At 41.1% G+C, this 25717-nt stretch overlaps 1 long non-coding RNA gene across 1 annotated transcript in view; it reads left to right on the forward strand.

Annotated features, from left to right (window-relative positions):
- The first annotated feature begins 2132 nt into the window (after positions 1-2132).
- LOC116979934 overlaps positions 2133-25717 on the forward strand; it is a 60287-nt gene continuing 36702 nt past the window's right edge. The window contains exon 1 of the long non-coding RNA XR_004413805.1: positions 2133-2522. This is a non-coding gene — a long non-coding RNA (uncharacterized LOC116979934). The remainder of the gene's footprint in view (positions 2523-25717) is intronic.

Here is a 25717-nt window from a genome sequence, read left to right on the forward strand (position 1 = left end):
CACCAGGATTTGTAACCAATCACCAAATGTAAATGCAGTTGATAAGCTAGCACCCAACCCGTCTATACTTCAGAAAAGTAATTACAAATGTCAAAGATAACATATTGAACTGTCAATCTTTAAGAGGGAAAGCTTCTTTAATGAAGTTTTATGCAATAATCAATACTACAGACTCTTGAAAACCACTGGGTATAAGCAGCAGATCTTTTTTTCCCAGGGAATGGGTGTCAGAGCAAATACCTAGAACACTCATGTGGTTGTTATTAGGTGACATCCTCATTGAAATATTGACAAGTGTAATGTTGTTTCAGTATTTCATTCCGTTTGCCTTATGTACAATAATCAGAATAACACTAACATTCTATTAAAGTAAATGGTGTTTCAAACTAAGATTTCTTACAAAATTCAATTTTCACAACAGGCCAGTTTCTTTTGGATCATGTGCCAACTTCTATATCATTCACATAATGTTAAAATTATCATTTGTTTATCTAACCAAAATCACATTTAGTTTTCCCACAAATTTCCTGAGAGTATGCATTTTCTATATTCACATTTCTAACTTTTTTTAATCATCTTTATTTTATGGATAAGTTACTCCTCACAAAAAAATGACAATAATTTCATATTGCATGTTCTCCTAATTATATATCACATTTTAATTAAACAGAATTTTCATAACATAAAAGTTTTTTCACGTTAACTGGTATGTGAATAATTGCACATTCATTTATTTTGTTGGTTTAAATAGTTCTGGTTTCTTGAACTTTTATGTTAAAACTTGGAGACATTAGCTTTTGTACCTGGGCACAAATCCCCACAGTCGCGAAAAGGCTTCAACAAGGAAAAAATTCTCAGTTCAAAAAGATTTCTCAGACAATGGTATTTATCATGATTTGATTGTGTTCAAATTTCGGTGCAAAACTATCAAAGGATATGTCTGTTGTGTGGACATCTATGGTCAATGCTTAGAATCACATTGCAGCAAATCTTCTGTACAGGTCTTTTCTTCTTTAATGTGCTGTTTGAGGTTTATGTATAACCAAGGCCCATAATTTATTTATTTTTCCAGCCTTTTCAATAGGTTTGAACTTATTGCACTCGTTGGTTGACAATACAGTACGCCATACTTGGCAAGTGTATTCAATTCACAGTCTAATCAATGACTTATATACCACAAGCAGATCATCATTACTCAACTCTGTTCTTTTCAACATTGTCAAAGAATAGAGTCTTTTGTTAAAATTTTTTTGTAAATAAAGTCAATGTAAGTGATCGATTTTAAAACATTGGACAGCATTAAACCCAACTATTTTCAATTTAAACTAACAATACATCTATCCACTGTTTGAAAAAGCCCATATAGGCTAAACTTACAGTACTGAACAATTACTGCAGATGAATACATGAATATGAAAGGAAACCAAAATACCAACTTGTTTATGGATTTTTAAATTTAATATGATCATTAAAAAACAAAAATCAGGATTAGGTAATTCTTCCCACTTCCAGTCTTATCTCCTATTGTTATTATTGATTAGTGATACAATCTCCATCAGTATTCCTCCTACAACATTACACACACGATAGAGTCTGGAGTTCAAAACCAACCTTTGTCACTAATAGCTTAACGGACAGATCACACATTACCGAGCATGCACCTGACAAGTTTTGATTTCATCAGCTCAGGTCTCTGTCACTCTGCAACATGCCTAGCTAGGGAGAAACTTAATTTGCTTCAGTCAAACAATGCAGAAAAGAAATCCCAGTGGCACAGAATCAATGGCACACTCTTGGTATAAATACCCTTACATTTGCCAACACAGCCTTTAAGATCAGCTCAGAAAATGTCATGTGTCTGAACGCTATTGTGGCATAAATGAAGAGCTTTCCTTTGGCCTATTTGGCCAGGCTCTCGAGCGCACTTTGTTTTCCCAAGAGAAGAAAGCAAAGTAGTAAACCATTTTTGCAGAATGTCATTCTCCCACAACAGTTTATGAAAGAAACATCTGTGACAGGAATCTCTATTGCTTCTTTCAAAGCAAACTCTGACAGTAAAAGAGCTTGGCTAAAAGCTGCAAATCAATGCTTGAATTCCTCTTGCTGCATGACATCTAATTTACTATGTATTGCATGCAAACTTCTAAGTATTTTTTTCCTTCACATTCACATACGTTGTGAGGCTGTGAGAGTGATGTGGTGGCTCATTTCCAAACTTCAGCTGAATAAACATTTGGCCATTTGCTGGACAGGTTGGCGTGCAAGGGAGTTTCAGCCTTCCAATCTAACCTCATTGATCCTGAGGATAGCAACTTGCTTACAAATTCAAATCAAAGATGGCTCGCTTGTGGCATGGAGGTGGCTTAAATGGGGCGATTGTTTTTCAATCTCCAGCAACATCTGATCAGCATACAGCTTCCCTCTGAAGTTGAATAGAGGTGGTGTTTGGATTTTTATGTGCTGTTTATTGTGTTGACTGGAGAAGATGGAAAGCCTCAGATGTTTAAAGGAAGTTAACAGAGGTGAGTGCCACATAACACTTTTATCTTTGTGATGACATTTAAGAGTAAACATGATAATTAAAACCCATCATCAGCGGTAGTTGAATCTTAATGTTTTTAAAATGTCCCTCTTTTTGGTTCACATTCAATCACAAATATTTTGTGACTCAAACTAGCTGCTCAGTTTTCTTGCCAATCACATTAAATACAGTAGCAAGCTAATCGCTAATGCATTTATTAGAAACAACTCACAGTATGTCGGGTTGCTTCAGTTGACACCGATTAAGTGTGCATAATTTAAGCATATCACTTTTCAAAGGCCAAGGATTTTCTCTCCCTTTTTCTGTCTCTGTCTGTCTGGCTGACTCTCTCTCTCTCTTACTCTCTCTCTCTCTTACTCTCTCTCTCTCTCTCTCTTACTTTCTCTCTCAATTCCAAAGAGAATGCTTTGCTGTAAACAAATAATAATAAAGAAATATTTTATTTTTGGAGCAGGGTATTACAATTTGCATTCTCCTTCCCTAACCATCCACAACTATCACCCCTCCCCCCCCATCGCTTAATTCCATATTTCTCAACAATGCAAATATGCTAACATAATTTGCTAATATTTGCTTTGGTCTGGGCAGTATATATTCTAAAACAACTAAAGCAAATCTAAATTTAAATAAAGGATGTTTTATAAGTAATTTTGCTTAACCAGTGCAATCTATTTTGTGCATTCTCTCTGTTGAATGATTTTATATTGAGTAATCGATCAGACCAAGTATTTGCAATAACTCAAATATTAAATTTGAATTGTTCCCTTGATTGTAAAAAGTGATGCAAGAAAGTGTGAACTTGTTAATTACTGGGTATTTGTACAGATTCTTAGTTAAAACAATGTTTTAAGATACTTTTTGTTTTTAAAATGTCCATGTTGTCAGTATGATATTCTTGAAGGCTTTCAAATGTATATGAACCTTGCTGTCAGAAAAGTAACAGCATATTTTAGCTGAGCTACACAGTGCTTATATATAAATACAACATACTCTTCACCAATTATGATCAGCAGAGGGCAAAAAGCTCTTACCTTCAGATACCAGCATCATATTTTTATGAGGACATAAAACATCAGCAAATTTCAAAGTATCCCGTGAGGGAGAGAAAGGTTGAGGAGGGTAGTTTGCAGATAGGTATGAGTCAGGCCAGTTACGGGGAGCCAATGATTTGGAGATGTGGGTAGATTTAGGAGGAAAGCTTGTTGTTCTGCAGGGAATAATTACTACTAGTTTGAGGCCTGATTTGGTCAGTTAGTCGGTGGATAGTGCATTTTATAAAACTGAGGGTGCCTTGGGAGAACTTAGTGGATGAGGCCTTTGAAAGGAAAAGGCTTAGATATGTAGAGTTGGGAGCAGAAGTTGGGCAGCGAGGATGGAGAGCAAGATTACGGGGAGGGGGCAGGGGGTGGGGGGGGGGGGGGGGGGGGGAGGTGCCCACGATAACCCCAATGATATACATGCATCTATATGATTAGTTTAAAAAAAAAAGAGAATTAATATGTAGGTAGCTGGGTTTTTTTGCATATGGAGCTATTTATTGTAAGTTGGTGTATTTAGTGAGATAATACTTTGGTTTTGGGCTTGGTTTTCTTAGTTGAGTGCTTATCCTGGAGTTATAGCACAACTACTTTGTGTTTTAATTGTAATAAGGGTGGACATTGGTTGGTCCATCACGGGTATTGACCTCCCACCATCGAAAGGATCTACAGAAAACGTTGTCTACAAAAGTCAGTTAATGTCATCACAGACCCACAGCATAGCCACGCTCTCATCTCTGTTACCATCGGGAAGAAGGTACACAAACCTGAAATCCATTACCTCCAGGTTCAAGAATAGCTTCTTCCCATCAGTCAACAGGCTCTTGAAAACAGCTTGCTCAACCACAATCCTACCTCAGCAATGATTTATTATTGAATTTATTTAAGTTGCACTATGTACTTTGAGTTGCACTATTATGGTCTGTTTACAAAGTATTATTGATAATTTACTGAATTATTGGGTATTTATTTCTTAGGGTTAATTTACCTGTAAAGCTGCATTAATGTACCTGTAAAGCTGCAGCAAATAAGAATTTCATTGTTCCATTCCTGGTGTATCTGATAATTAAACACTTGGCTCTCTCTGCTCTCTCTCCTTAAGATGAACACTGATCTGAGACTATTGTACAATAACTGTGGCACATAAGCCTAAACAATGGTATAAGCAGCTGTTTGATTATGATTGGCATAAAATTCAAATCTAATCCTGTTCTGATCTAATGTTCACACCAGATACTTTGGTGTGAAGCTCCAGTGGATTTTCTCCCTATATTTCACCATCCCACTTCCTCCAGCTTGGAGAGCTGAAACTAATTCGAAATGACCCTCTGTTAACATAAGATCTGCTCTTCTATTTAAGATTGATTCTTAGCCATGGGTATTCATGAGATCTATGGTGAATCAGATATCCTTTTCTTTAGCCATTTCTCAAGATCAAGGATGACTCAATTTTTCTGAATTCCAAGACAGCTGACGAGGCTAAGGTGGGCTCTACTGACTCTGTCACAGGTGGAGCAGGACTGGGTTTGATGACATGGAAGGGTAAATAACATGAGAAGAGGTACACTCTTTCTGCTTCCTGTGCTCAATTTCTTCATTCTCTGGATGAAGAGTATGAAGATTTCCAGTAATAGGCGAGATGTTACATCTCTACTTTGACTGATCATGGACAAGGGGTTACTATGTGTCATGAGCAATTTTCAAGGAAGTTTTGAGAACATCCCGGAAATATTTATTGAATCTTTCTGGTTAACTCTTGCAGTGTATTTCGGGAGTCGGGTGTTGGGCATACAAACAACATTGCCTGCCTATCAGTATTGACTGAGTATCATTGCAGTTGTTCCAGACTAGGAAATTGACACTTCATAGACATTTCCAGTAGCTACTAACCTGAACAACATTTTGACAGCATAGTTTCAGGAGTTGGAGTCTCTGGCATTGACATTGCATTCCTGAGGGGTCAGCTTAAGCGAGAGATGACAGCTCAAAGAACAAAACCTGTTGGTCCATATTGAGTGTAATAGAGTCATACGGCAGAGAAACAGAAATTCAACAGCATTTTCAGTTTTTCTCACAACAGTTTTGCACTTCACCTCTACAGGACTGGAACAAATTTACAGGACCAATGGAAACATTTCAAGCTCTATGCTTCCATTCAAAAAACAAAATCACTCCAGCCTCATTTACCAAGCTCAGTTTCCATCTTTTTAAAAGTGAGGTTCTAATTGCAATGAGAAAAATGTTGGAGCAATGTTATATCTTAGATCTAAGTTTTCACTGAGATTGGGTTTGCGATAGAACTGATGGTTAGAATAAAACCTTACCCACCATCAGATAGTAGACATAGAATGGAGACGTATTTAAAGGGATAGCCTAATTTTAGAAGAATGTTCTAGTCTGTGTTGACTCGCTGAGTCAAAAGACAAAAGGTCATAAAATGCTGAATTTAGCATTTGATAGTGCTCCCGAGAAATGTGTGGATGTTGTGTAGTGAAAATTATGTCTGTAGTTCCATTTGAGAAACAGGATGCATATTGCAATTGGGGGAAGCCAACACTGAGAGGAGGCAGTCAAGAGGTTTTCCCTGTGGCACACAGAAGGCACACCCCTCTGTAATTACCACAAAACTGGAAGGCCACACTCCGTCATAATTGATTTGTACCATGAAACATATGATACAAAGACCCAAACACAGTATAAAACTAACCCCACTGACAACATCAGTCTCTGCAATAAACATCTACAGTGAGACATTGAAAAATGTGTAACACTTTCCATCTCGTATGAGTTATCTTTCAGTGAAAATATATATTGATGATGGAATTCATTACTGCTTCTTAGGTGCTGGCAAAGACATATTCATCCAAGGAAAAGAGTAGCCCCATTTAGTAAGTAGTTTGCATTTTATTTTGTAGATGATAGGTGCCATATCCATATTGCAGATGGGATGGAGTGATTAAGTAATTAAATGATGAAGGGGAAATAGCACCAGATTTCCATTCCAAACATACATCAGTAGGATATGCTGATGATACTGATGCCTGAATATTAGCATTGTGGGTCAAGGCTTAGTCAAAATCATTTGATGAACTGCATCCTGTGCATTGTACATCATGAGCCACAGAACATCACTGATGGAAGGAATCCACATGAATTCCATATTAAATGTAATATTTGCCTAGTTGTAGTATCTATTCAGGTAGGAGGTGAATACTTCAACATACTCCTGACTTGAAAGTTTCTGATGATAAAAAAAAATGGAGTTGTAAAATGAGGCATTTGTAATAGAGCACCCAGTTGTTGCCTTGCTTTTCAAGTCATGTTATTGATCTAGTTTAGGTTCTAGTTAATGATGACTTACAATCTGTCGAAAATGATCAGGATGTTAAAGTGCATTGCACTTTTGTGGCACCACTGTTGTCTATTGGTTTATATGAACCCTACAATGAAATGGAATAGATAGGGGAAGTTACTCTCAGTTATCCTCAGAGATATATCTCCTGTGTTCATGCATGCATCAAGGCTGAATGTAAATTTGACGTTTGGTCTCAATCAGTTGTTGATGTTTTGAACCTATGTGCTTAAACAGTTTATGACTTTTGGCTATGTCATCCTGGTTTTGCAGTTAGGATTAATTTTTGCATGTTCATCAATTATTATAATTCTGGATGTTAACATTTGCAAAGCCTATTCTCCTCCTTCTTAAATAATGAAGGGAAATGAGTTCATGATAGTGAAGTACACTGCTTGTCCACTGCAATTGGAAACAATGGAAAGGATTTAAATGGTTTATGTTGCAAGGTCTGAAGCAACAAAATGGAAGAAAAGACCAAATGAAGATTCCCACTGGGATGAGACAAGGTATCCTTGATTTGGGACATGGCAAATGGCTTCACACAAAATACTTACTTTTACAACATTATTTCATTGTTTTAAAACATCTTCTCTGCAACACTGCACTAAAACTGAGAAAGATAACATTCTTCTTTGAGTATATACAATCAGGTTTCCAATTAGGACATCAGTTATTCGTAATAGAGGAAAGGCACATTGGGTAGAGGTCTAAGGTTGGGAAGCCTCATGCCAAACAATCTTTACTTGCTAATAGATAGTGTAATTACAATATCCTCTTCCCAGTTTTCACTTTTTTTCTCAAGGATTGAATCATTATTTGTCTTGTTAAAGGGTATCTCTGGAGGCAGGATCTTGAGCATGTGGAAGTAATTAAGTTATCAAAGTTGTACTGCTTGCAGCAAGTTTATTTTTGTCTAATGCAAAGAATCGGTGGGTTTACTTACGGCTGAGAATAAGATGCACAGATGTCTTGTGTCCCTTGGGATAAAATTGGCCACAGAGCTCATTTTCCTTTTCTTTGCATCCCAGCAACCATTTCCGATTGAGAAAGGTGTAAACCTTTTCACACAGTTCATATATTTTCCCTGATTTAAGGGATATGCACCACCCGTCACTGTATTAATCAACACTCTCAAGAAGACCAGCTGTTGCATAAGATCTGTGACCTTTATCCAGTTGATGCTAAAACCCAAACTGCTCAGCAATCCAATTAAACAGTTGTATGCCTGAAGGCACAGTTCAAATCTAACTGTCAGTGCATAGAATTCATTCAGGTAAATCACCAGTAGAATATCATATATACATGGCATCTTTCTGTGTGTTTCTGAGATATCCTCTGGAATACAAATGGCATCATTGGAATTCCATAGGGGAATCATGTCCATCCTGTTTCTCGCGCTCATATGCTGTGTATTTTTCTCTAGTTCAAACGCTGTCCCATTAGTATATTTTACACTTGACTTTTACACTTGACTACTGCAGCCAAAGTTAGATCAAACACACATTTTGATCAGCTATACAGTGAAACCTGATGATTTCAGATTTTATTTTATTTAGATCAGTTGATTAGTATGTCAGATACACGATGTTTGCAACAGTAAGGAAACATATCTTGGAAAAGTGGCACAATTTAGCCATGCTAAGTCATTACTCTAATTTGCGATACTTCCTCTGCCAATCTCTGCAGCATGTGACAATTGTGCATCCTCTTTCCATGCCCGAGAAGTTCACTTTTCCGGGGATACAAGGAACTACAGATGCTGAAATCTGGAGCAAAACGCAAAGTGCTGAAGGAACTCATTGAGTCAGGCAGCATATGTGGAGGAAATGGAGAAGCTACATTTTGTGTCACGACTCTTCTTCGGACTCAAGGGTTCCGACCCAAAATGTCACCTATCCATTCCCTCCACAAATGCTGCTTGACCCGTTGAATTACACCAGCACTTTATGTCTTTCTCAAGTTCACCTTTCCTTCTAGGGCCAAAGCCTTAGAATTCCCTTTCCAAAATCCCTTTCCTTCAAACTTTCTCTTTTCCATAACAATGTTACTTAAATCTTACTTATTTACAAATATGCTTACTTATTTGCAAGTATTTTGGAGAATTTTCCCATATTAAATATTCTGACCATGAAGCTACTTGATTGTTCTAATAAAACAATCTAGTTCGCTGTCTTTCACAAGACAAAATCTACCATATTCAATTAGACTAGCCTATATATGATTCCAGACCCACAAGTGTACGATTGATACCCATGTATCATCTTAGGCAGCCTAGCAAGCTACTCATTTATATCAGTAGAACAATGCTACAGCAAAAAAAAACCCAACAGAATGGATGACCTAATGTCAGCCTCCACATTGAACTTGGACCTCTGACATATTCATGTGATCTTGTAAAGTTCTCTTCACAGATATCTTGGGCCGATGTCTAAATTGGGAGAGCCGTCCCAATGGTTAGTCAAATAACTATCCTTAATATAGTTTACCATGAGAATCATATCTTAACAAAAACATACCATAATCTGCTATCATGATATCCTGCAAATGTCCTGTCAAATTGATAAAACAGATCCACAAGGAGTTTTACCATTTACGGGTAGAAGGGGGAAACCCTAGAAGACCTAAACAATGACTCCAGACCCTGAAGTCACTTAACATCAGATCAAATGTGTTGAGTAAACTGCCTCCTGATTTCCACCTTCCTTGATTTCAAAACCATTTTGAAGAAGTGTAAACATAGTAATGTCACAGAATACACAGGTTATTTTATGTGCAAGGATGGCTTGGCTACACTATCATTGACCAAGATGAGTGAGTCCTGAAGGATGTAGCTACCAGACTTGTAACCAGGCAGATAGTGAGTGAATCCACACAAGGGATAAACCTCCTTGGCCTTGTCCTCAAAAAACTACTGAAAGCAGACATATCTGTCCATGAAAGAAATGATAGAAGTGACCACACACATTCCTTGTTCAGATAAAATGTTAACCACACTGAGATCATTCAGAATCATTACAATTATGCCATATAAATTAAAATCAGAACAGATCTAGTAATTCAAAGCTGGGCATCTGTGGGATGCGATGGATCATTAGAAGCAGCAACAATCTGTAACCTCCTGGCCATACACATTCCTGTGGGATGTTGGAAATACACCAGGTGTACCTAAAAATGAAGTAGTGGTGAAGCTGCAACAGAAAATATCCTTGTGTACAAAACTGCCAAAATATTATGTATTTGACAGTGCAGCGTGATCACATCTCTGTCGTTCTTTCGTACTTATGAACGATAAGCCTGAGACAATAACTTTGCTTCTCTTTCCACAGCTATCAGATTTTCCAGCATTTCTGGTTTTTGTTTACAAGTCCCAACATCTCAGGTATGTCTAAGAAAGAACTGCAGATGCTGGAAAAATCTAAGGTAGACAAAAAATGCTGGAGGAACTCAACGGGTGAGGTAGCATCTATGAAGAGAAGGAATTGGAGATGTTGCAGGTCGAGACATCAGCCTGAAAAAGGGTCTCGAACCGAAACATTGCCAATTCCTTCTCTCCATAGATGCTGCCCCACCCGCTGAGTTTCTCCAACATTTTTTGTCTATCTGAGTTATATCAACTGATGTAACTGGTACGTCAACTGACCGACTCTTGATTACCTGAACCTGCACAGAGTGCTGAGAAGGGGTGGTATTGGGAGACATAGATGAGGGGTAGGTTGAGGCAGGCAATAAAAGAAAAAAAAGCCAGATGGTGCCAGGTGAGGGGGCTGGTAGGAAAGAAAAGGAGAAAGCAAGAATGAGAGTGAAACAGCTGCTGGAGGATGATGAGCAGGAACACAAACCAACAGTAGCTTAAAATAAAGTGGTGTGGGAGAAGAAGGAGGGGCAGATGAGGACAAGGGAAGGGAATTTCCACTCTCTTCCCATTTGTGCCTGGCTCTCTTTATCTGTTCGAGTCCACAAGCATGAAAGTCAGAAATACGCTAACCCACATATACAACTCACTGGCTTTTCTTTGAAGAGATGTTGGTTAGCAGTCAGCATAACCATTTAATCTTTGCACAAGTCTATGATGAAGGATTTAACATGTCATCAAATTTGTTCTTCCAATGTGGTTAGTGATATTGTTAGTTTAGTAAAGCGTCAATGGAGTAAATAGAATGGATTCAAGTTCAAAATACATCTACTGTCAAGATGATTTTAATAAGCTGGTCATTTACACTTCAGAGGAATGCAAATGTCAAAATAATTTGATTGAAGTCCATAAAATTCTGAAGTCTATAAAATTATGGAATTTTAAATAATTTTAACAAGACAAGTGGGGAAGAGCTGTGATAACATAGGAAAGTATGGAAAGACTAAATTATTTGTTGTTCTTTCTTTTCCTGTTGTAATAAATGAGTTTGGTATTCCGAAAAAAGCAAGGAATCATTGGATTTACGATAGGTCATTTGTGATAAAGAAGAAAAAAGTGAATGCAGCGCTGTGTAAATTGTGTGTAAATTGTTAACTATTCTACCAATAAATTAATCTAGAATTCTGTCAACTCAATAGCTTCCTTTCGTGTTCTGCTGTTCACACACAACATACACAGTCCCAGTTCCAGTTCAGTTCATTAATCTGCAATTTTACTTCGGAGTCACGTGAGTGACTACGTGAAGAACCCCGCCAGGACGCATGCGTGTTATCGCTACACGCATTGCAACAAGTCACAGCAAGGTGGAACGACGTTCCCCTAGCGGCAAAATTTGAAAACCAGGAACAGCAGGTAAGGAGACTCTGCGTTCCAGAATTTGAAAGTCGGGAACAGCAGGTAAGAAGACTCTGCGTTCCTTCCACTCACCTTTTAGGTGGAGACATGGACCGGATCCATGAAGGCTGCGGGAAAGCTGGCGGGGGAGAACCGCGAAGTAGCGGGCAGCCGGCAGCAGCAGCCAAAGGCACGCTAATCTCTCGTAATGGGAACAGCTGTGCCCGACTTTCGCTCCCGACTCGCTCCCGCACCGGGCCCGGTCGGGCGGGAGAGGGAAGCAAAAAACGAATGTTTCCCCGCGCTGGGGTTTTTCACAGGAGGGGAAGCTGGACAAAGTGGTGTCCACAAATGCTGCTAGTGAAGCTGGCTGGGGAGGACCGCGGAGTCTCGGGCAGCCGGCAGCAGCAGCGAAAGGCACGTTAATCTCCCGTAATGGGAACAGCTGTGCCCGACTTTCGCTCCCGACTCACTCCCGCACCGGACCGGGCGGGAGAGGGAGCAAAACTAATGTTTCCCCGCGCCGGGTCTTTACAGGAGGGGAAGCTGGACAAAGGAGTGTCCACAAATGCTGCTAGTGAAGCTGGCTGGGGAAGACCGCGGAGTCGCAGGCAGCCGGCAGCAGCAGCCAAAGGCACGTTAATCTCCCGTAATGGGAAGAGCTGTGCCGACTTTTGGTCCCGCGTCGGCCAGAACACCGCGGCCGGGCGGGAGACTATTCAAATGGGGCCGTTGACTTTTGACAATTTAAACCTGGACCTGCAGGTAAGAGCTGCGGTCTTTTTTGTATTTACCATGCTGATTACAGGTGCAGAAACAACGGGCTGCGACAAAACTGGTGGGCTAGATGGGATCAGCTGTGCCAGATGTCCTCCACACCGGCCATATCCACTCCACGGAAGGACAGTAAGGACAAAGCTGGAGAAGGAGGACCGTGGAGCAGCGGGCAGCCAGCAGCAGCCAGCGGCACTTGGATCACCCGTAGTGGGATCAGCTGTGCCCGATGTCGCCTCCGCACCGGCCAGATCCACGCGGCCAGGCGGAAAGGCTAGACACAAAACAAACAAGGTCGTGGACTCAGAGGAGTCCGCCTTTGAACAACCCGAGAGCGCTGGAGCCAGAAGAAGCGGTGTATGGAGCTTTGCTCCAACGTGACAGACTCTGGGAGATGGAGTCGGGTCACTGTGGGCCCTATGATAAACCCACAGCAGTACCTCTTGAAGGGCTGCACAGTGCTTCTACCTCATCAGAGGGGAGCACTGCGGGTCAGTTCTGGGCTGACCTGGAAGAGGGGTCCGCAGAAGAAAAGACAAGTGTGCAGGGGGTGCAGGAACAAGAGAACCTACTGGAACCCACTACGGCCAACGACAGCACCCCCACGCACCCACCAGCAGAACTGGTGAAAGCTCGAAGGACCGGTACCCAAAACATGAGTCTTTTTAGGCCATGGCCCAGACCGGCCTTCTTGGAAGATGCGGGGACCTCCAACGCCAACCAAACCGAAAATCCAGACCCCAGCGCTACAACAGCAGCGAAGAACCTACAAAAAGTAAACCTGCCACTGGTAACTATGGAGGTAGGTGGGTCTGGTTCCCTACAATATACAGTGGGCACGGAGATTGGGTGGAGATTACACTCTTTTCTGAATGCATGGAGCATGATAACAACCGATACTTACATCTTAAGCAGTATCCAGAGATATACAACAGAGTTTATACACAAGTACAGCCCTCCAGTTCAACATATACTGAACTGAATGTTCGTGCCTTCTGATAAAGGAAAATCAAAAGCGCAAGCTGAACTGAAGCGGCTTCACATAAAAGGTGTAATTGAGAAAACTCAACACGAACCATTAGAATTCGTGTCCAATATATTTATCAAAAACAAAAAAGATGATGGTCATCGCATCATCATAGATCTGACAAAATAGATACCTTTGTTACTGCTTAACAATTAATTTCCAAAGGTTACTTCAAAGGCCAGCATCGATTTAAAAGATGCTTGCTATTCAGTGCCTATACGAGGTGACCACAGATGTTACTTAAAATTCAACTGCATGGTACAACTCTGACAGTATAAAGCACTGCCAAATTGGTTATCATCAGGCCAGGCTGTTCACAAAAAATTTGAAACCAGCCCTAGCGTTTATACGGAAACGTACACACATGGTCATGGCATATTTAGATGACATACTCATTATGGGCAAAACTTTGGAATTGGCCAAACAACCTGTAACAGCCACAGAAAAGTTATTTGGAAAACTGGGATTCATTTTTCATCCAGTTAAATCTAAACTAACGCCTTCCACTACTATGGACTACCTGGGGCTTCACCATTGACTCAGTTCACATGTCGGTGACTCTGCCTAAGGGAAAGGCTAGAGATTTAATAGAGGCTTGCAATAACCTCACTGACATCAGCAAACCATCCATCAGATTGGTAGCTAAAGTAATTGGCATAATGATGGCTGCCTTTCCAGCCACTCAATTTGGACCTCTACATTACCAAAACATACAGAGAGCAAAATACAAGCACCCTAAATTATGCAGGTCACTTTGACAGATCTGTGAAACTACCAATCAAGCTAAAATGGAACTAAAATGGTGGATAGATAACATCTGACCTTGTTCCAATCCAATCATTGTCAGTAACCCTTCCATGGTACTACAAACTGATGCCAGTGCATTTGGGCGCGGAGCCACCAATACCATACCACCGTGGTAGCATACATTAACCACAGGGTGGAAACAAATCGACATCATGTGACAATCTGGCTATACAAATTGGCAATGGTGTATCCAGAGAGATATTTGGATATCAGCCACTTACCTACCAGGAAGACTAATTTCAGTGGCAGACACCAGGTCACGCAAATTTAATGGAAACACCAAATGGATGTTGAATAAAATAGTACTGCTGATATCACAGCAAAATATGGAACACCAGATATCGATTTATTCGCATCCAGACTTAACCACCAGTTATCAAATTATGTTACATGGGAACCAGACCCTGGGGCAGCGGCGACAGATGCATTTTCGCTGCATTGGGGGGGGGGGGGGGGGGGGGGGGGGGAATTGTTTATTACGCATTCCCTCCTTTCCTGCCTCATCAGTCGGGTATTAAGGAAATACAACAAGACTCTGCATCTGGTATTGGTTGTACCCGATTGGCCTACACAACCATGGTTCCCAGTGGTATCAAACATGGTATCAAAGACATGAACATCCCGTCTGTTCTGGAATATCTGGCAGGCCTCCACTATGATGAGGGGCTCAGTTACAGTGCCATCAACTGCGCCAGAAGTGCCCTATCGACTTACCTATGGCAGGGGACAGACCATTACACTGTTGGGACTCACCCACTGGTACAAAACCTATGAGGGGAACCAGATACTCCCAAATATGGGATGTGAGAATAATCCTGAAGATGCTCAGGAATTGGTCTCCAGCAACAGTTCTGTCCCTACACAGACTGACATTAAAACAGTCATGCTAATGGTATTGGTCACGGCACAGAGGATACAATCACTGCAAAAACTAGACTGGACAACATGACTTCCTCAACAGAAAATATTACGTTTCATATTTATGAGATAGTAAGCAGAACAGAAAAGGGATCAGCAGGCCTCAATATACAATTAGGTCATACCCAACAGATGACCGTCTGTGTATAATAAGAATATCCTAAGAGGCAATGAAAAGGCACATTTTGGTCAGCCACTAGCAACCACACCAAGAGTGACGGTCCAAACCATCTCAAGATGGCTGAAACAGGTGCTAACACAGGCTGGGGTGGATACTAATTTTTAAAAATCTCTTTCCACCAGGGCTGCAGCTACATTGGCAGCAATACAGTTGGATGTACCAATGGACCAAATCCTCAAGGCAGCAGGATGGTCTGGAGGGGAAAACATTCCAATTATTTTATAATAAACCAGTAATGAAACCTGAAACGTTTGCAGAAACAATTTAAGTTCTGTAAATTAATATAAAACCATAAAATGGGGATATAAATTTGTGTTAAAATTTTTTATGATTTCAATGTCGAATTCATGTCCAAATTATGTTAACACAATTCCTCCCACAGTCAAGGCAGACGTGATGCATGGACTCGTTTCCACGGCATGAAATCACAGAGCTTTAAAATCTTCACGTAGTCACTCACGTGACTCCGAAGTAAAATAGTAAGATTAAACGAGAACTTACCAGTTTGAAGTTTGATCTGTATTTTATGAGGAGTTACGATGAGGGATTACGTGCCCTCCGCTCCCACCCTGATCATATACTTAACTGGTATCTCTTCTCTAATCTTACTATGTTTAGTCATTACAGTTATCTGTGATTTCACACCGCTGCTTTGAAGAATGACACGCATGCGTCCTGGCGGGGTTCTTCACGTAATCCCTCATCGTAACTCCTGATAAAATACAGATCAAACTTCAAACTGGTAAGTTCTCGTTTAATCTTACTATTATGAGTTATTTAAAAAGTTAAAGAATTTATTCTTTTCATTTAATCCAGTGTTTACTACTGGAATAAGAAAATATTACTTGTGTTTGAAACATTTTCTTATCGTTATTCATAATTTATGTGTAAAAATATATTTAATCTGAGGCAGGCAGCGACTGTATCAGTGGGATGTGGGCTGATGCTTTACCTACAGACGGTGCGAATGTCACGTTAAAATAAAGATTCATCTCAGAGGAAAACTGAGTACAGGGTTGGCCCTGTGAAGGAGCCGCCAATCTGATATAAGCAGTGTTGCAGTGCTAATCTTTTAGGTGCCGGAGCTGTCAAACAGGGGCGCCATTTCAGGTTTTGCTTGGGAAGGGTGGGGGAAGGGGGGGGGGGGGGGGGGGGGAGGGGGGGGGGGAGGGGCAAGGGCAAGCTAGTCCCTAACTTGCTTATTCACATTAATGCCCGATTCATTGCACATTGACAGAGATTTTGTCCAGACCATGGCTGAGGGATTAATTGCATAAAAAGACATGGTAGCTGAAAAATAATGACCAGGTCATTATTATGTACACAGAGATGTTTGACAGGAATTTTCTGAATTGTTTCCTGTACTTGGTCTGAGATTTGTTAACTGTTTCAGCCATGATCATATTGAATGGCGGTGCAGGCTCGAAGGGCCGAATGGCCTACTCCTGCACCTATTTTCTATGTTTCTATGTTTATTTCTTCTTATCAGAGATACTGTGGCATCCAGTGGTAATGACGACATCTCTTCATATGATGTATAAAGAATCACAACTCTGCCCCAGTCCGAGGTCCAGAACACTCTGGAGCAGGTTTTCATCAAGGATCTCTCTGTACTTTGCTCCATTCATCTTTCCTTCGATACTGACTAGTCTCCCAGTTCCTGCCGCTGAAACACATCCCCACAGCATGATGCTACCACCACCATGCTTCACCGTAGGTATGGTATTGGCCAGGTGATGAGCGGTACCTGGTTTCCGCCAGACATGGCACTTGGCATTCAGGCTCATCAGACCAGAGAATCTTATTTCTCATGGTCTGATGGTCCTTTTGGCAAACTCCAAGCGGGCTGTTATGTGCCATTTACTGTGGAGTGGTTTCCGTCTGGCCACTCTGCCATAAAGGCCTGATTGGTGGAGAGCTGCAGTTATAGTTGTCCTTCTGGAAGGTTCTCCCATCTCCACAAAGAAACTCTGAGCTCTGTCAGAGTGACCATCGGGTTCTTGGTCACCTCCCTGACCAAGGCCCATCACCCCAGATTGCTCAATTTGGCCGGGCGGCCAGCTCTATCAAGAGTCCTGGTTGTTCCAAAGTTCTTCCATTTAAGAATGACAAAGGCCACTGTGCTCTTCGGGACCTGCAATGCAGCAGAAATTGTTTTATACCCTTCTCTAGATGTGTGTCGCGACACAATCCTGTCTTGGAGGTCAAAGGACAATTCCTTCGTCTTCATGGCTTGGTTTTTGCTCTGACATGCACTGTCAACTGTGGGACCTTATATAGACAGGTGTGTGCCTTTCCAAATCATGTCCAATCAATTTAATTTATAATTGGTGGACTCCAATCAAGTTGTAGAAACATCTCAAGGATAATCAATGGAAATAGGATGAGCCTAAGCTCAATTTTGAGTGTCATAGCAAAGGGTCTGAATACTTATGTAAATGTGATATTTCAGTTGTTTAAGAAGGAACTGCAGATGCTGGAAAATCGAAGGTAGACAAAAATGCTGGAGAAACTCAGCGGGTGAGGCAACATCTATGGAGCGAAGGAAATAGGCAACGTTTCGGGCCGAAACCCTTCTTCAGAGATATTTCAGTTATTTCTTTTTAATTCCTTTGCAAAAATTTCTAAACACCTGCTTTCGCTTCTTCATTCTGGGGTATTGTGTGTAGCTTGATGAAAAAAAAAATTCATCCATTTTAGAATAAGGTTGTAAACGTAACAAAATGGAGAAAAATTGAAGGGGTTTACATACTTTCTGAATGCACTGTATGTCTCCCATTTGTCTTATTTTTTGAAGATATAGCATGGATACATGTCCTTTGGCCGACTGAGTCCATACCAACCATTGATTATCCATTCACACTAGTTCTATGTTATCTCACATCTGCATCCACTCCCTACACTCTGGGGGAAAATTATAGAGGCCAATTAACCTACAAATCCGCACGTCGTTTGTATCTGGGAGGAAACCAGAGCACCCAAAGGAAACCCATACAGTCACCGGAAGAACGTACAAACCTCACACAGGCATCACCTGAGGTCATCGTCGAACCCGGGTCTCTGGCGCTAACAGGCAGTAGCTCTACCAGTTACTTATTCTATATAACTTTCAAATTAAGGATCATAGCTTAATTATACAGTATTAGCTTAAAGGGCAGAATAAAGAAACATTCTGCATTATTTAATTGGTTGCTGTCATATTCAGAGGAATGGCACATGATTGCATATGTTCATAAGCTCAGCTTTCCAGTCAGTAAAAATAACAACTGACGATTCAGAGAGTTCACCCGTTTATTGAACGGTCCATGTTTAGGTTTATTATTGTTAAGTATACTGACGTTTTGCACGATAACCAATCAAATCAGATAATACTCTACATAAATACAATCAAGCCAAGCTCAATTATAATAGGTAGATTGAAGGGAAAGATACAGCATGCAAAATATAGTTCTCAGCATTACAGCACAACAGTTCTATAGTTCTCAGCATTACAGCACAAAGTCCAATGTCCGCAATATGGTCGAGCTGATGGAAGGACCACGCAGAAGCGTTACTGAGGGGAAGAAGCTGTTTTTGAATCTTGCAGTGTGTGCTTTTTACTTCTGTACATTTACTTGACAGGAGAGGGGAGATGAAGGAATAACCAGGGAGGGACACATTTTTGATTTTGTTGGCTACTTTCCTGAGGCACCATGAAACGTTAATGGTGGGAAGTCTGTGAGATCAACTGCGCTAATTACACAACTTTTTTTGAATCTCAGGTTATATTTACACTCCAATTGGATGGCTAAATATTGTCATTATAATTAAGGTTATGTTTTTGAATCTATGAATCAATCCCAGAAGATTGTTATTATTGCATCACCAGACCTGTCTTTTATTTTCATTGTAGGCTTTAAATTAAAACTGTTCTAAGATGAATAAATTCAGCAACAGACCGGTGAGACTGTGTTAGGGGCATTTTGATAGTCCAGTGAACATGTTTCATAATTAGCAGATGCAATTATAACATACTCAACCATGAAGGATACAGACTTATAAAGGAATTTTATAAGGTAATGAATTATTTTGTTTAATTTCTAGTCATTGGTGGCAAGTCCAGTATTTATTGCCGATCCCCAATTTCCTTTAAACTAAATTACTTATAAAACCTTTTCAGAATGCATTAGAAACAATCAAATTGGTGGATATTGAGTCACATATAGGCTATATCGGGCAAGGAGAACAGATTTCTTCCCCTCAAGGATGCAAGTGAACCAAATGTGTTTTTATTACAACCTATTACCAAGGCTAAAAATTAAAAAAAATATCAGATGTTGGAACTCGTAAACAAAAACCAGAAATGCTAGAAAATCGGATAGCTGTAGAAAGAGAAACAGAGTTACTGTCTCAGGTTAAAAGCCCTTTGACAGAATAAAGACTGCATGTTTTATATTAAATTTCTAGATAATTAAATTCCATCTTCCACTCCTTTGCCTAATTTTGCAAGTATACTGTACTTTGCTATGTATGATTCCACCAATTTTTGTGTTGTTTGCAAATGATTTGGATCAGATTGTGGAACATCATTCAAGACAGAAAGGCTTGCTATATCTCTTGGTGGGTCAAGAAACCCTGAGTGTTCGACTTCTTGTGTACCTCTACCATGCTGATCTCCAAGTAGGCTTGTATGCATTTTTGGTGTTCTTCAGACCAGTTCTTAACAAACCATGCTATGACTTCTTGCAGTAGTTGTAGTACAGCACCGCCACTTTAGGAGATGCAGCTACGATTGGTACGATTAGCACACTTTGATTCAGGGTAGATGCATGACCCCAACATTCTGCACGGTTAATGCACACAACTGCACAAAGATCACAACCTTCACCTCTGTTCACAATTTGTGTCAATAAAAACTTCCCAGAACAACACTGGAACAAACTAGCCTGGTCTGCTAGCTACCATTATTTCTTTTGTTTTCATGCAATCCTTATTTTCAGGCCTACTAATGGCTTTTTGGAATCACACAAAATAGAACCAAATGCATCATATCTATGGGCGTAATCGCTTCAAACTCATAAAATAGTTTAATTTGCACGTTTGGTCTAACATTTCTCTCTGTGGTCATTATCACACACAGGGAAATGGACTGGCATCTGCAAGACAAGTAGATTTAAAAGCCGAAGAAAAAGGGGTAAAAAGACACAAAAATCATGCCCTCAGGGATTTCCATTCACATAATACAATTCCTCAGAGCCCTCAACCAGTCAAGCCGTCTTTCCACAAGCCACCCACATAACAATTAACCTCACTTCATCCATGAGGTCTCTGATTAGTGATGGACTATTGTTTAACTCCCATTAGCATAGCCCCTGTGCAGCCTTATTCTCACTCAAATGGCCTAATCAAATCAGTCACTGAGGACCTCGCTCAGGGACTAAGCTTAACAAGCGCTGACTCGTTAGACAAACAGCAGCTAACAACATTATTACCGACATTTAAAATATAGCTTTTAGTTATTTACAATCTTTATTTTATATTAACATCACGATTATTTGACAATGACAATATAAAATGTGATTAGAATTGCATATTTTACGTCACATTTTTTATTCACACTTTGGTGAAGAAGATATGCCATATTAAAATCTTTGCAATCATCTCTAATATTCCTTGCAATCAACTGATAACAAATTATTTGGAGAGCAAGATCAGAAATGTCTTCCACACGCTGAAAAAATGATTTGGTAATTCAGAGCAATTTAGTTAGTGATTCCAGTCAAGAACATGTTATGCTGCTGATAGCCCTGACTGAGCTCAAAGCACAAGGAATTGACAAGATTGATAACAAATGCTTGACACTGGTTTTCTTTCCCCATACTGATTCATGCATCCAAAAGACTACACCCATTCTCTTTGGAAGATCCAATGTAGTTTTCCCATTTCTGATTGACTCATTGGCTGCAGCCTACATTTATTTGAATTCTATGTGAACCATCTGTCATCCTTTTTACCTGCAGTTAATTATTTTGTGTTCCTCATAAATAAGAATGGTTTCCACAATTCCACCATACTCCCCTCCCACTGTGAACTAACAAACCACAGTGGATAGGAGATTCAAACAAGAAACCACACCAAGCTGGTTCATTTCAGTCAAGGAGATACTTCTGATAATTTACATCAGCATCACTAATGAAGAAACTGAAAAGTGCTACAACTGAGCCAAGATTGATATTGTACAGGAGATGCGCTTTGATAGGCACAGTGCTCAAATATTTTGCATCCTCACTTGCACTTTGGGGAAATTCCATGAACGAAACACTGTCATTCCAATTAAAATTAATAACTCCAAGAAATATAGGCAAAAGTTGCTTTCACAAAGAATATGCTAAAGTTTTTAATGTCTGTGAGTTAACATAGTGAAATAAGGCCATTGATAAGATGTCCATGTCAGTATTTGGAACCTACTGATCTATGTTCCTGCTTTGAAGAGGTGAAATTGAATTGATATAGCCCACAACAGATAAAATAGAAACTAGCATTGGCTGTATCATCCTTACCTATAGCCATCATTTGCAACATGTACAACTTAGGTAGGCCCGTTGGACTTCCAGTGGAATTTTATGATGGAATGTAAAATATTTCACCTTTGGTAGAATTATGGTAAATTAATACTTCCTATAACATTTGTATCCATCCTTTACTGTGCGGCACAGGGGCGCAGCTGGTAGAACTGTTGCCATTCAGCGCCAGAGGCAAGGGTCCAATCCTGACATTGGGTGAGGTCTGTGTTGCATTTGCCGATTCTTCCTGTTATCATGTGGGTTTCCTCTGGGTGCTCCGGTTTCCTCCCACATGCCAAAGACGTGTGGGTTGTAGGTTAATTGGTCTTTGTAAATTGTCCATAAGGTGTAGTGAGTGGGTGAAAACGTAGGAAAATATAGAACCATGTGCACAGGTGATCGATGGTCAGAATCTATACATTATATTTCAACAAAGATAGCAGTAACACAGAAAAGCAAGTTTTGTTTTACCATCATTTCTTAAGGTAAAACAATGTGTTATGCCTCTCTATTACATTATTCATCTACTCAATTTAATTCTGTCTTCATCTTGTAACTACTTCCTTCTCTAAAGTAATTTATATCCCTCAAAGCATAATTGTATCTGACACTCACCCATCTATGCCTTCCATTTGTTCAGTCATAGCCAAATTTTTGGATTTCCCCCAGTTCCATGTATTCAAATCAATTGTGATATTGTTTCCTCAATTCTAAAGCACTATGTGATAAAATACTATGGCCCAAACACAGAATCCATTATTCCCTTCAAGATTAAATAGTATGTTGAGCATCACTTTCCACTTCATGTGAGGTACATTCACTCGTGGAATAACAATAATAATGCCTAACTTTATAGTATGAGGTAATGCAGAAAACTAATGCAGAGACATTTTCCTAAACTCTCCAAAAGAGTGTTTTGAACTAAATTTTATAGCAAGGAATTTCATGTCAGGAGTTATTAGGGGTAATGACTAAAAGTAGTCACATGATTTGGTTTTGAGAAGCATCTCATAGAGATAAAATAATTAGAATAGACAGGATGAGTGGGGAGGCAATTCCATTTGGAAGGCATGCCATCTGTATTTTTCCTTTAATGTGGTAGTTGTTATTTGAGGTTAAGTTTTGAATATTAAAAAACTATCAAGAATATACACTCTTCAATATTTAATTCAAACCCAAACCAATGTGATCGGAAGGATTGTGTTAATTGGGTTTAACATAACACCTGCTATCCTCGAATGTGCAGCCTTTGTTCAACTGTTCCAAGTTGAGCCAAAATGTCACCTATTCCTTTTCTCCAGAGATGCTGCCTGACCCGCTGAATTACTCCAGCATTTTGTGTCTATTTTTGGTGTATAACAGCATCTGCAGTTCCTTCCTGCACATTTGTGATGTTTGGAGCACCTATTAAGTGCCCATTATTAGAGAGCCGTTCCTGCAAATTTCTTGCACTCAACAAAAAGAGCGTGATTTCAACAATTTTGGCAAATTGGACTTATCCAGCACATTGCACGTTTGAATGTTGTAGGTGATTAAGGAGCTTTTTAGAGTCAAAAAGTGAACTACTGATGACAATTTACTTAGTCTCTGTCTTGTAACTCAATATCTAGCTAGATTTATTAAGGCCTGATATTGATGATAATGAAATTATGAATGGTGGCTCCATTCAAGACCAGGAGGAGATGATCAATATTTTATATTGCATTCAGTTCCTGACCCAGTAGGTGAGCTCGACAAGAACCTGGACCCACTGCAGTTCGCTTACCGCCATAACAGATCAATGGTGGATACAATCTCACTGGCTCTCCACTCTGCTCTGGACCACTTGGACAACAAAAACTCATATGTCAGGCTGTTATTCATTGACCACAGCTCGGCATTTAATACAACCATCCCCTCCAAGCTGGTTACCAAGCTCTCTGATCTGGATCTCTATGCATCCCTCTGCAATTGGATCCTCGACTTCCTCATCCACAGACCACAGTCTGTCCGTATTGGTGGAAATGTGTCATCCACGATAACAATCGGCACAGGAGCACCTCAAGGCTGTGTGCTCAGCCCTCTGCTGTACTCACTCTACACTCATGACTGCGTAGCCAGATATAGTGCGAACTCCAACATCAAGTTCGCCGACGACACCACTGTTGTGGGACGAATCACTGATGGGGACGAGTCAGAGTATAGAAGTGAGATCAACCGATTGACCAAATGGTGCCAACACAATAACCTGGCTCTCAACACCAGCAAAACCAAGGAACTGATTGTGGACTTTGGAAGGGGTAAGATAGGGACCCACAATCCCGTTTACATCAATGGAACGATGGTGGAAAGGGTCAAGAACTTCAAATTCCTGGGTGTGCACATTTCCGAAGATCTTTCCTGGTCCCAGCACACTGATGCAATCATAAAGAAAGCACTTCAGCGCCTCTACTTCCCGAGAAGACTACAGAGAGCTGGTATGTCCAAGAGGACTCTCTCGAACTTCTACAGGTGCACAGTAGAGAGCATGTTGACTGGTTGCATCGAGGCTTGGTTCAGCAACCTGAGGGTCCAGGAGCGGAAAAGGATGCAGAAAGTTGTAACCACTGCCCAGTCCATCATCGGCTCTGACCTCCCCACCATTGAAGGGCTCTATCGCAGTCGTTGCCTCAAAAAGGCAGCCAACATCATCAAGGACCCACACCATCCTGGCCACACACTCATCTCTCCGCTACCATCGGGCAGCAGGTACAGGAGCCTGAAATCTGTTACATCCAGGTTCAGGAACAGCTACAGGTGCACAACCTTTTATCCGAAAGCCTTGGGACCAGACACTTTTCGTAATTCTGAGTTTTTCGGCTTTCGGATTGGAAGATTTTTAGCGTAGATTTTAACGGCTGGCTCAGTGGTAGAGTGCTCGGCTCATATCTGCAAGGTCGCGAGTTTGCGCCTCGATCCCGGCAGTTACTCGATCGCGAGTTTGAGACTTCAATGTAGTTTTTTCTTGCAGAATAGTAGAGAATAGGGAGGGTTAGGCTGGGATCATTCTCTGCGAGATGATCATAGTGCGGGAGACAAGTGTAGGAGAGGTGTACTGACTGTGTGGGCAGAACTTTGGAAGTGATTGCCCACCATTCTCAAAAGCCGCTGTGTCTCCCTGTCCCTCCAACTCCAGAGGAATCCGCTCCCCGATGGGCCGCTACGGCGACAAGTGGCAGTTCGTCCACAGCCTGAGCTGCGCCCCCCCAAGAACAAGACGTACCTTGCACACCATCAGCTTCTGCCCCTACGGGGAACGTGTTCCTCTGGAGTTGGAGCGGGGCTGGGCTGGAGTTGCTGATTTGGGATCTACGTGCTTGCAGTGGGCCTGGGGGTCGGTGTCCCGATGAGGGGGCGCAGCTCGGGCTGTGGGCGAACTGCCACTTGTCGCCGTAGCGGCCCATCGGGGAGCGGCTTCTGGTGGTCCTGACGTCTCTCAGCTCCTGTCCAGGGGGGTGGCCGGAGACATCAGGACCAACAGGAACCCGCTCCCCGATGGGCCTCTACAGCGACAAGTGGCAGTTCGCCCACAGCCCGAGCTGCGCCCCCTCATCCGCAACCCGGGTTCCTCTGGAGTTGGAGCGGGGCTGGGCTAGAGTTGCTGCTGGCTGTGAGTCTCTGGGATCTCCGTGCTTGCAGTCGGTGTCCCGTTGGTCCTGACATCTCCGGCCACCCCCCTGGACAGGAGCTGAGACTGGGAACTGTACCGCCCTTGCCCCCTCCCTCTGCAACTGCAAACAACCCCACAGTTCCCAGTCTCAGCTCCTGT

This window comes from Amblyraja radiata, chromosome 13, assembly GCF_010909765.2.
Source record: "Amblyraja radiata isolate CabotCenter1 chromosome 13, sAmbRad1.1.pri, whole genome shotgun sequence".
In the NCBI taxonomy this organism is placed as follows: Eukaryota; Metazoa; Chordata; class Chondrichthyes; order Rajiformes; family Rajidae; genus Amblyraja; species Amblyraja radiata.